Source organism: Ixodes scapularis, unplaced genomic scaffold, assembly GCF_016920785.2.
Source record: "Ixodes scapularis isolate PalLabHiFi unplaced genomic scaffold, ASM1692078v2 PGA_scaffold11__112_contigs__length_91849675, whole genome shotgun sequence".
NCBI lineage: Eukaryota > Metazoa > Arthropoda > Arachnida > Ixodida > Ixodidae > Ixodes > Ixodes scapularis.
Genome location: NW_024609837.1, coordinates 51962188 through 51972968, shown reverse-complemented (window position 1 = coordinate 51972968; position 10781 = coordinate 51962188).

The window sequence follows — 10781 nt, the reverse complement described above, 5'->3', positions numbered from 1 at the left end:
ACTTGGCAACTTCCACAGCAGTTCCGAAAGGAAGGGCTTTCGTTTCGGCGTACCGCGTGAGATAATCTGTGGCGACTATGATCCAGCGATTTCCTGACGTCGACGGCGGAAAAGGGCCAAGTAGATACATTCCGATCTGCTGGAAAGGTGCCGTTGGCGGAGGAATTGACTGCAAGAGTCCGGCCGCCCTCGTTGGAGGTTTCTTTCGTCGCTGGCATTCATGGCATGATCGTGTGTATAGGGTGGACGGTTTTGGGGAGCTTGGGCCAGTAATACTTTTCACGAATACGGGCCAGTGTCCGGCTGTAACCAAGGTGTCCGGACGTCGGGTCGTCGTGGCAGGCTTGGAAAATCTCCTCTCGAAGGTCGGTCGGGATTACCAGCAGCCACGTGGAGTTGTTGTTGCCGAAGTTCTCTTTGTAGAGAACTCCTTGTCTAATGGCGAAGTCGGCAGGGCTCGTGCAAAAAACGCGTGGTATGGCACTCCCACGCCCTTCCAGGTGCTCTATTAGTGCACGCAGCTCAGGATCGTCTCGTTGACGTCGGGCCATGTCGTCGCTGTTCACTACGCCCAGGAAACACTCGTCGTCATCGTCGTCGCTGTTGTCGGAGGGTGTTTCGACGGGAGCTCTGGACAGGCAGTCGGCGTCGCTGTGCTTGCGGCCCGACTTGTAGACTACGGTCATGTTGAACTCTTGTAGTCGGAGACTCCATCGCGCAAGGCGTCCTGACGGGTCCTTGATGTTCGCAAGCCAGCAGAGCGAATGGTGGTCCGTGACTACGCGGAACGGGCTTCCGTATAAGTACGGACGAAACTTCGTGATCGCCCAGACAACCGCAAGGCATTCTTTTTCAGTCGTGGAGTAATTTCGTTCCGCCTTGGACAATGTCCGACTTGCGTAGGCGATGACTCGCTCGGTGCCCTCTTGTACTTGAACCAGTACCGCGCCAAGTCCTGCGTTACTTGCGTCCATGTGAATCTCGGTTTCCGCATCCTGGTCGAAATGTCCAAGAACAGGAGGCGCCTGCAGTCGTCGCTTCAGCTCGTCAAATGCCTGCTGCTGCTCCTCGGCCCATTCGAACTTCTCGGCGTCCTTCGTGAGGCTTGTGAGCGGTGCGGAAATCCTTGCGAAGTCTCGAACGAAGCGCCGATAGTAGGCACATAGCCCAAGGAACCTTCGCACGGCCTTCTTGTCCTTCGGCGCTGGAAATGCTGCGACGGCGCGAGTCTTCTCTGGGTCGGGGCGAACGCCTTCGTTACTGACCACGTGACCTAGGAACTTCAGCTCGTCATAGGCGAACCGACACTTTGACGGCTTCAGGGTGAGTCCGGCGGTTCGTATGGCTTGGAGAACAGCTTGTAGTCGTCGCAGGTGCTCGTCGAAGTCGCTGGAAAACACTACGACGTCGTCGAGGTAGACGAAACAGCTCTGCCACTTCAGTCCTGCCAGTACGGTGTCCATGACACGCTGGAAAGTTGCTGGCGCCGTGCACAGTCCGAAGGGCATCACCTTGAACTCGTACTGCTCATCCGGCGTGCGAAAGCTGTCTTCTCTCGGTCCCGTTCGTCGACTTCGATCTGCCAGTAGCCGCTCTTCAGGTCCATCGATGAAAAGTATCGGAAGTGGCGCAGCCGGCCTAACGTGTCGTCGATGCGGGGGAGTGGATAGACGTCTTTCTTCGTCACCGCGTTCAGTTGCCGGTAGTCCACGCAGAACCTAAGTGTTCCGTCCTTCTTCTTAACCAGTACGACTGAAGAGGCCCAGAGACTGCTTGAAGGTTGGATTATGTCGTCGTTCAGCATCTCTTGAACTTGCTCCTGGATCACTTCCCTTTCTTTAGCGGAGACTCTCTACGGTGACCGATGCACAGGCCGCGCGTCGTCTTCGGTAACGATGCGGTGCTTCGCAACGGTGGTTTGGCGTACCTTTGACGTCGTGGCAAAGCAGTCGCGGTATTCGGTGAGGAGGTCACTGAGCTGTCGTCGTTTCAGGCCCAGAAGCTTAGGGTCAATGTCGAGCTGCGCTGGCGACGTACTGTCTTGCTGAGGTGGTGAGGATTCGTCAGTAATGGCGGCGATAGCGGCGGAGTTTCGGAGTTCCTCGACCTGGCCCACGGCTGTACCTTTTGTGAGGCGTTGCGCTTCATTTCGGAAGTTCGTCACGAGAACCACAGTGCGGCCATCCTGAAGTTTAGCAACTCCTCTTGCGACGCCTATTCCTCTTCCAAGAAGCAACTGGAGGCTTCCTTCGAGCAGAACTTCGCCGCAGAAAGCTTCGGTGATCCCGACGGGTACGAAAACACTCGACCGCGGCGGTAAGTTCACGTGGCTTGCGAGGACTCGAACCGCAGACGACGTCGCTATGGGTTCCTCCGGTGGTGAAACAGGTTTTCGTAGCGTTAACCGGTTTGCTCCGAGGTCGATGACGGCGCCATACTCGCAGAGGAAGTCCATTCCGAGGATAACGTCCCTAGAACAGTCTTGCAGAACGACGAACTTCACAGGGCACGTCTCACCGTGGATCTCGACGCGAGCAGTGCATCGCCCGACTGGTGTGATGAGGTGCCCACCGGCGGTTCGTATTTGAGGGCCTTCCCACGGCGTTGTCACTTTTCGCAGGCGGCGAGAGAGCCTCCCACTCAAGACTGAGTAGTCTGCTCCGGTGTCCACGAGTGCCGATGCGTCGTGGCCGTCGATAATGATGTGTAGGTTGTTGGACACCGATGCAGGGACGTCGTTGTGATGCGTAGCGTCGAGAGAGTGGGAGCGCTCCGGCGTTCTTGGAGGCTCTTTACGTCGGTCGTCTTCGGCAACTGCACCTCCAGGTGTTGCCGCGCCTAGTTTCCCCGGCGTGGAGCGAGGGGCGACAGGCTTTCACGTCGGGGTCGGTGCATCGGCGAGGCTGGACGTCGTGGCGACGGTGACCGGAACTCTCGGCGGGACGCTGGCTCAGGGGACTGAGGTCGTCGCAGGTACTCGTCGATTTCCCGAGGGCGTTCACCATAACGTGGCCGCGGGTCGTTCGGGTGGAACCCGTGCAACCCGAGTCGTCGGTACGGGCATCGGCGGTAAGTGTGGTCTGCTTCCCCGCAGTGGAAGCACAGGGGGCGTCGATCGGGCGTCCTCCACACGTCTGTTTTTCTGGGTGCGGGCTGTTCCGGACGGACGTACGGGACCCGCTCTTCTTGTCGTCGGAGGTAGTGTGGCGTTGGGGCGTCTCGTCGAGGCGGCGGCGTGTATTGGTGAGCAGTCGGTGGTGGTCGTCGCGCTACTGAAGCGTAGGTTACCACCGGTTCTTCTGGTTCAGCGATGTCGACAGGAGACTCCGGTTGAATGGCACGCTGCACTTCTTCTTTAACGAGCTCGGTGAGTGAGAGCGCAGCTGGTCGTTCTGCTGCCGGCACCAACTTCCTAAGCTCTTCGCGGACAATGTCTCTGACCGTCTCACGGATCGCAGTGGGGTCAGAGTTGCCGGAACTGATGCTGCAGGTAGATGGTGAAATCACGGTGACGCCATTATACCGCTGGTAATGGCTCGCCCTTGCGAGGAGCGCCCTTTCAAGGTTGGTTGCCTCCGAGATGAAGCTTTCCACCGTCGACGGAGGGTTACGGACAAGGCCGCCGAAAATGTCATCCCTGACACCTCGCATGAGTACCCGCAGCTTCTTTTCATCTGTGGCCTGCGGGTCGGCGCGGGCGAAAAGGCGGAGGACGTCTTCAGTGAAAGATGTCACGCTTTCCTTGCATATTGCCGCGCGCGGCAATATGCTAATGTTCGAACATGGCACGTGCAAAATCGAACGCTACACCACCACGTAGATGGTGCAGCCAGCATAACATGGTCGCGTTTTGAGGACGCGCTCGCGCCCCCTGCCCCAGAGCAACGCGTGGCGAGCCGCAGTTAGTCTCCCCCAAGCGTTCGATCCTGGTGCTACGCCGCCATCGACGCCCGGGAGGCTCTACTGTTATCTTCTGTTTTTCTTTCGCTCTGGGCACAATTTCGCCCCATTAAACGTTTCAATTTGTTTTAAAATTCATCTAATTACACAAGTGAAGAGATATCCACCTGACCTTTTTCTTAATAGGCTCATGTGATTGGCAATTGCCTCTTCACCTAACGTAAATATAATGACAACCTAAACTTTGTAAACTATGCTGATCTCTTTTTCCGGAACCTCGGAATACACACATAAAATTGAAAGAATAAAACACAGAGGACAAGCACAGGACAACCATTTTCTGTGCTTGTCCTCTGTGTTTTATTCTTTCAATTTTATGTATTCATGTTTAACCCGCTCGCCTTCACCAGTCGGAATAAACTTTTCATGCAATTGCTTATTTATTCTTTGTCGTGTGATTTGTCATTTTCCTGTTAGAAGGCAAGTCTAAATGTAGCTCTTTTCCTCTAGTGAAGTAGTGACAGCTGCGTCGGACATATTTTACCCACACTCTTTGCCCCAGATCAAATGCACGGTCTGCGCCCCTGTGCTTGTCACATTGCTGTTTCACGTTCAGCTGTTTTTCAGTCATGTCTTTTACAAAGTGGGGCTTGCTGAAAGACAGCTTCACTCTTGGTTGTCGTTTCAAGAAGAGTTCAGCTGGAGTTTTTTCAGTCACCGAATGAGGGGTGTTTCAGTAACTCATCAAAAAGCCGTCTAGCCCTTCTTGCACTGCTTCTTTTTTCTTCGACCCAGCGTGAGACAGCACTTGCTTTAGCAGTGCCCGCTTTGTAGTCTGTACAAGAGGTTCGGCAGCCCCATTTGAAATTGGGTGGTAGGGCGGAGTCTTTGTATGTGTAATGTTATTTTTCGTCAAGAAACGTTCCAGATCCTGAGATACAAACTGTAGCCCGTTATCACTCACAATTTCTTCGGGGAAGCCGAAGGCAGCGAAGGCACTGCGAAGTTAGGTGATTGTTTGAGTTGCAGTGGTAGTGCTCATCAACCAAGCTTCAACCCATTTGGAATACGCGTCCACTAAAACAAGAAATTTATGTGGACCCTTCGCCGCGAAATCAATATGGACCCTCTGCCATCACCTTGAAGGGTGTGGCCAAGGGTGCAGTGGTTTAGGCTGCGCCGACGGCTGCACGACCTGCATCGGCAAGTCCTGTCCTTCGCCGTTCACAGTCACCACGTAGTCTTTCTTTGTTGTCGAAGTCGCTGTGCAGTTATTCAAAATGTACTCGTCTTCCTCTGATGACTCAGATACTAGATGTGTCGTCAGTGGTTCTTGGTTTACTTGACACATCTTCTGAAGATGGCCTACTTTTGAGCATCGCTTACAGGTGTAGGTCTTGTAGCAGCAATTATCTGACGCATGTGCCTTGCCACAGCGGTCACATTTCTGTTTTGTGACCTTTCGGCACGTCGAACTCTTTGTCTTAAGTTTGGACCTCGCTTCCGTTTTAACGATGTTCGCAGAGGTGCTAACAGCATCGCTTCGGCTTCCTACTTGTAAGGCAGAGCTTTGCTTGGCGGCCAACTCCCTGTCACGAGCGATCTTGCAGGCGCCTTCAAATGTTAAGTCATCCGCCGCAAACAGAGCTCTTTGAGTTTCCTCACACTGGATACCTGCCACTAACCTGTCACGCAGCGCATCCTGAGGGAATTCTTCATAATTGCACTTTCGAGCGAGGTGTTTCAACTCGACAATGAAGTCCTCCACACTCTCGCGATCTAATTGGACCCGTCGGTTGAATTTGCACCTCTCGGCTATGACTGAAGTCGTTGGGGTTTAGTGGTTCTTTAAAAGAACCTTGACTTCTTCGTACGTCTTTTGCCCTGGAAGTGCGGGAACTGCCAAGTTTTTTAGCACTTCGTAGGCTTCTGCCCCAGTTAGTGTTAAAAGCACCGCTAGTTTTTTTGCTGCAGCTATTTCTTTTCCGTTGACGAAAAGTTCAAAGCGTTCCAGGTAAGATTCAAGGTCTTGGATCTTTGAGTCGTATTCGTCGAGTCTGCCTAGCCGCGACATGACTTTGATAGGCACAAGAAATGTACAAGTACTAATCTTGTCGCTGCTTTTCCCGACGTGTGTTCGAATTCCACTGCTGACGTCTGGTCCCCGGTTGCGTTCTCTAAACGTTGACGGCTTCCCATACCTGCTGTCGCTTTCCTTACGCGACGCTTGGCAGAGCAGTGCAGGTGGATCCCATCCTCGTCGCCAGTGGAATAACTACGACGAAGCACGACGATCCAAACCAGAAGAACATTTATGGCGTCCAAGCTCGTTCTTAGGGCTTACAAAACGATCGTGTCCCATGACGAACACAGCCCATGTCGCGAGCGCGATGTCACAGCCCCTCGCGCTACTCGGTCAGCGCTTGATTCTTGCGCTAGAACAGAAATAACAACGACAAGTACACATCTAGAAATTCTTGTGAAAAATCATTACATTAATAAACCTCCGCATCATTATAAATCGAAATGTCTTAAAGAGCAGTGGCAGGATAAAGAAATCTTGTTGAGAAACTATTGACCCTAAAGAATTGAAAAACTATAGAAAAGAGGTAAGCTAGGTTAGGCGGTATGGAGGCATGTTGAACATAGCAGCGTACAAAGGACGAGGACAAAGGAAAGGAACGCACAAGACACACAAGCGCTGACTCATAACTGAAAAATAATACGCAAAGGAAGATGAAAGCATCGAAAAGTACCGCACTAAGAGCGCGTCACTGAAACAGTTTTAAAGGCAGAGTACACAGAGCTTAAAATGCAGGGTACACACAAGTGTTCTAAATCAAAACGGCATTAATTTGAAAGTACAAATTAATTATATTACACAAGGACGCATCCAAAAATACAGTTTTCTCATCCAACAGTCCCGCAAAGTGCGGGGGGGGGGGGGGTGATGGACAGCAGTATTTCGACAAAGGGCACCGCGGGCCGAGAAGTCGGTGCTCAAGCGGCTGGTGCAGAGAGCTCTCCTCGTGTCAAAATACGGCGGCCGCCCGGTCGTACACGCCTAGGTACGCTTAGGTCTCAACACTGCACGACAGCCAGCACAAGGGGTACTCTGGCCCCCCTTGTATTGTTTCCTGCTTTCGTATAGAACATTACATCTCTGTAGTTTAAAATAGGTGAGCGATATTAAACACAAACAAGGCCGGATAGCCAGATGTTGATAGCCGCTAATCTCGCAAGCGGTCGGCACCCGACTCGCGTTGTTCCTTTCGCCACCAGCATGACTTGCGAAGGTAACTCGAAACCGCACGCTAATGTTACTTTGTTTGCACTTTTCACCTCTGCATCCTAGCCACGTCCCCATATATTAACCGCACGCCTCTGGTCAGTCGTCGTGACGAAACATGAGCGTTCGGATGCCCCCCACCGAAGAAGGTTACCGCCTAAGTTCGCAGTCATTCCATGACGGGTCCCACGATCGTCAGCCACCAAAGACCATCCTGCTTGACCCGCATCCTCATAGGCGTATGTTCGTCCTCCCGAAACTTCGAGCAGCGTCCGCCGTACCGATTACACGCCTGTGGCGGCTGACGGTCTTGTTAAACTTGTTACAGAAACCATGTGGCAACCTTCTTTGACGACGGCATCCACACATTTCTACCGCGTCGTATTTACTGGCTATTTACGTGCGCTGATTATGTTGAGAAGTAGCTACATAAGCATCTACATTCCGTGCATATTACACATTTTATATGACACCTCACTTTTTTTTATAAAGCTCATTGAAAATTTTAAGAAATACGAGGACAGATAACCACTTGTTAAGGGTTGTGAATGCGAAAGCATGAATTTCGTTCTTCTACTCCCTTAGTTCGTCTGCGGCGTACTGGCGTGGGTGATTACGTTTCGCTACTGCCGAGGTAGCGTCCGACGGCCGAACGCGCACACTCGTGAAGTGGCCGCGCCCCGGTGAGCTCGGCCGTGCAGCCCCTTCGGAGTTTGCCCGTGCGGGCTTTGCGGCCAGGCGCCCCGCCCCATCTTACCGGCGGCCGGGCAGGCCGCTGCGTGCGCTGCGCCGCCATGGAGAGCGCTTTTGTGGTGGCGTTCCTTGGAACTACGCAGCGCGGGAGCCAATGGGAGCCGCGCGTTCCTTGAAACTATGACGCGCGCCAGCCAATGGGAGCCTATCCATCAGATTCCTGCGACAGGCGACAGGCTCCGCTCCACTGGGACAGGGGAAGGCGCCGCTTGGCGTGGCTTCAAAAGTTGAATCATGACGTCGGTTCACTCCATCGGATAGTTAAGGCTATCGCATTAAAAACAGCTCTTATATTATAAAATCGATATGCCAAGACAAGTTGCATATTCGAAATCTTGCGACAATGTAGAGCAAATGAGGGGTCAAAAATATGCTGTGATCATGAGATTGGAGTATATATGCGCAGAAGACGACGCCAAAAGGTTTGAAATGACTGCAAGACGATACGGCGAGTGAATCCATAAAGGTCAAACAAGCAGGTGGCTTTCAAATTTTCTAGCGCTGCGTCTTTCTCAACTCCAAAGGCCTCTCTAATCCTATTGTGCATTGATATTGTTTTCTAGTTGAAAACAAAACATCCCACGTGTCGTACGACGTGTTGGAAAGCCGGAAACTGCAGGTTTGCCGATGGCACATCGGGAAGTTCAGAGGTTTTGATCGTGGATCATGGTTTTCCGAGCTTCCGCAAAGCTAATAAATATTAAAACTTTTGCAGTAAAAATTGTTGCCGAAATCACAGCGCATATTGTCGATGAAATGCGATAGCATTTTGCTTCTTCATATAAAACGAAACCTTTTTTTTTCATCTGCTTGTCAACGCAGTTGAGCGCTGTCGTTTGCTTTCGCTGCTTGGTTTTCGTGGGCAATATATCAACTAAGTAATCGCCGGGATTCATCGGCGCCACAAAAACAAGGAATGTAAAGGATGCTGAAACATTTATACCCGTTTTCACTTTAAAAAAAAAACATGTTTTACGCATTGTTCATACTCGGCGCGATGTAGTTACGATATTTGGTTGTCGGAGGAAAAAGCGATGCTTTTTTTGTGTTTGGAATGTTTACGTCTTGATAATATACCTTATGTTATGTATAACCTAAAATTTACATACATATTTCTTCATTATTTACATAGAGGGGGAAATTAGCGGAAAGCAGACTTTTTTTTACTATGGTTCTTGGAGTGAAAACGGGTATGATGTCGTTCAATTTCTTTTAAGTGCGAGTTGAAAAAAAGAATACAGATGTTTACGCTTCTTTATAATGCGAAATTACAGCGCAGCTCTTTAGGTATTTGATTTTGTGATATACCGTAGTAGAGAATTTGGCAGATAAATATAAATATATATATATTCGATTTTTTTTCACGTTAGGTTAAGGAAGACGAGGAGGGTACAGTGGGAGCCCCTTAATCCAACGCGATCTGTGTTTGTTTCAAAGTGAAACATTCTTGGTTAGTTGCTCCGGATTTTGTAAAGCCGCATCTGGTGAAGCCGTGGCCTGCGACGTCACATGACATCCCAGTTTCCCCGCTAAATTTAGCTGGAAAAGTGACGCCACGTGACCTCAACACCAATTCAGTCTCCCAGCTATATTTAGCGGGGAACATGGGGTCACATGACTTCGTGTCACATCATCTATAAACAAATTCAGTTTCCCCGTAAATTTGACGTGAATATTTACATCACGCAATCTCAACATTTCGCATTCAGTTTACCCGCTAAATTTAGCGAGGAAACTGAATTGGTGTACAGGTCATATGACGTCAGTTTTACCGCTACATTTAGCGAGCAAACTGAATGCGCAGTGATGCATTATGGGGCATCAGAAACCTACACACGAATTAAGTTTTTTCCCCTAAATTCAGCGGAGAATTGAACTGGTCTATAGGTCTGGGAGGTCCCATAATGTAACGCCCGCGTTTCCGCCGAATCCGACGCCCGCGACGTTTTCTAATTCTCTTCATTCACCCTTTCAGTTGTTAAATTTTGTTTTATTTGGGGGGGGGGGGGGGGGGGTCATAGTTGTTTGCTTCATTAAGCGTTCATTTTTGTTCATTATTCACCATCTATTTGCCTTCGTTCATGAGAGTATGATATGAAATGGCTATGCCTAATAAGTGGCATATTCGTAATATTGCGGAAATCTGGAGACAAACATGGTTCAGAAGTATGCTGTAATGAAAGGAATTAAGCATACCAGTTGTCCCTTCCTAAACTTAACTGATTTGTGTTCACAAAAATAAGTGCTAGCTAGATTTATCCTGTTCGTGGAGTGTGGAGGTAAGTCATACGGCCAGGCAACATGGTATAGGATGCTAATCGTAACTATCAGTCGGCTAATTAACCAAAATACGTTAATTAAAGAAATATTGACAATGAGCGTATGGTTCTAGTCAGAAACATGCTGAGCGTCATTAAGAACCACTAAATCGCTCATTGTTTGTAAGACTTATATCACGAGGGAAGATGGTGGAGCGCTACAGTTACCGCACGTGCAGCAGGAGCAAGGCCATCCGGGCGATAACGCGCCCTCGCAACTTTCCCGTCTCTTCTAATAGAGCCCCAAATGGCAACGTTGGCGCGATACTGCATTTCCCACGTGCTCAATGTCTTTCTGAAAATTAATTATTTCGTAGTTTTCGATGATGATCAGCGGGTGTCTAATTGAAACCATATGTCTGTTTTCACTAATTAGAAAGTCAATTAACAAGTTTTAGTTAATCACTCAACCTATCGTGACTATTAGCACCTATATTATCTCCCCCTGGCAATATAACTATCCCGCAAAAACGACACTAGTTTATTTATGACGTTTTTTTTTAAACAAATCTGTTAATCTT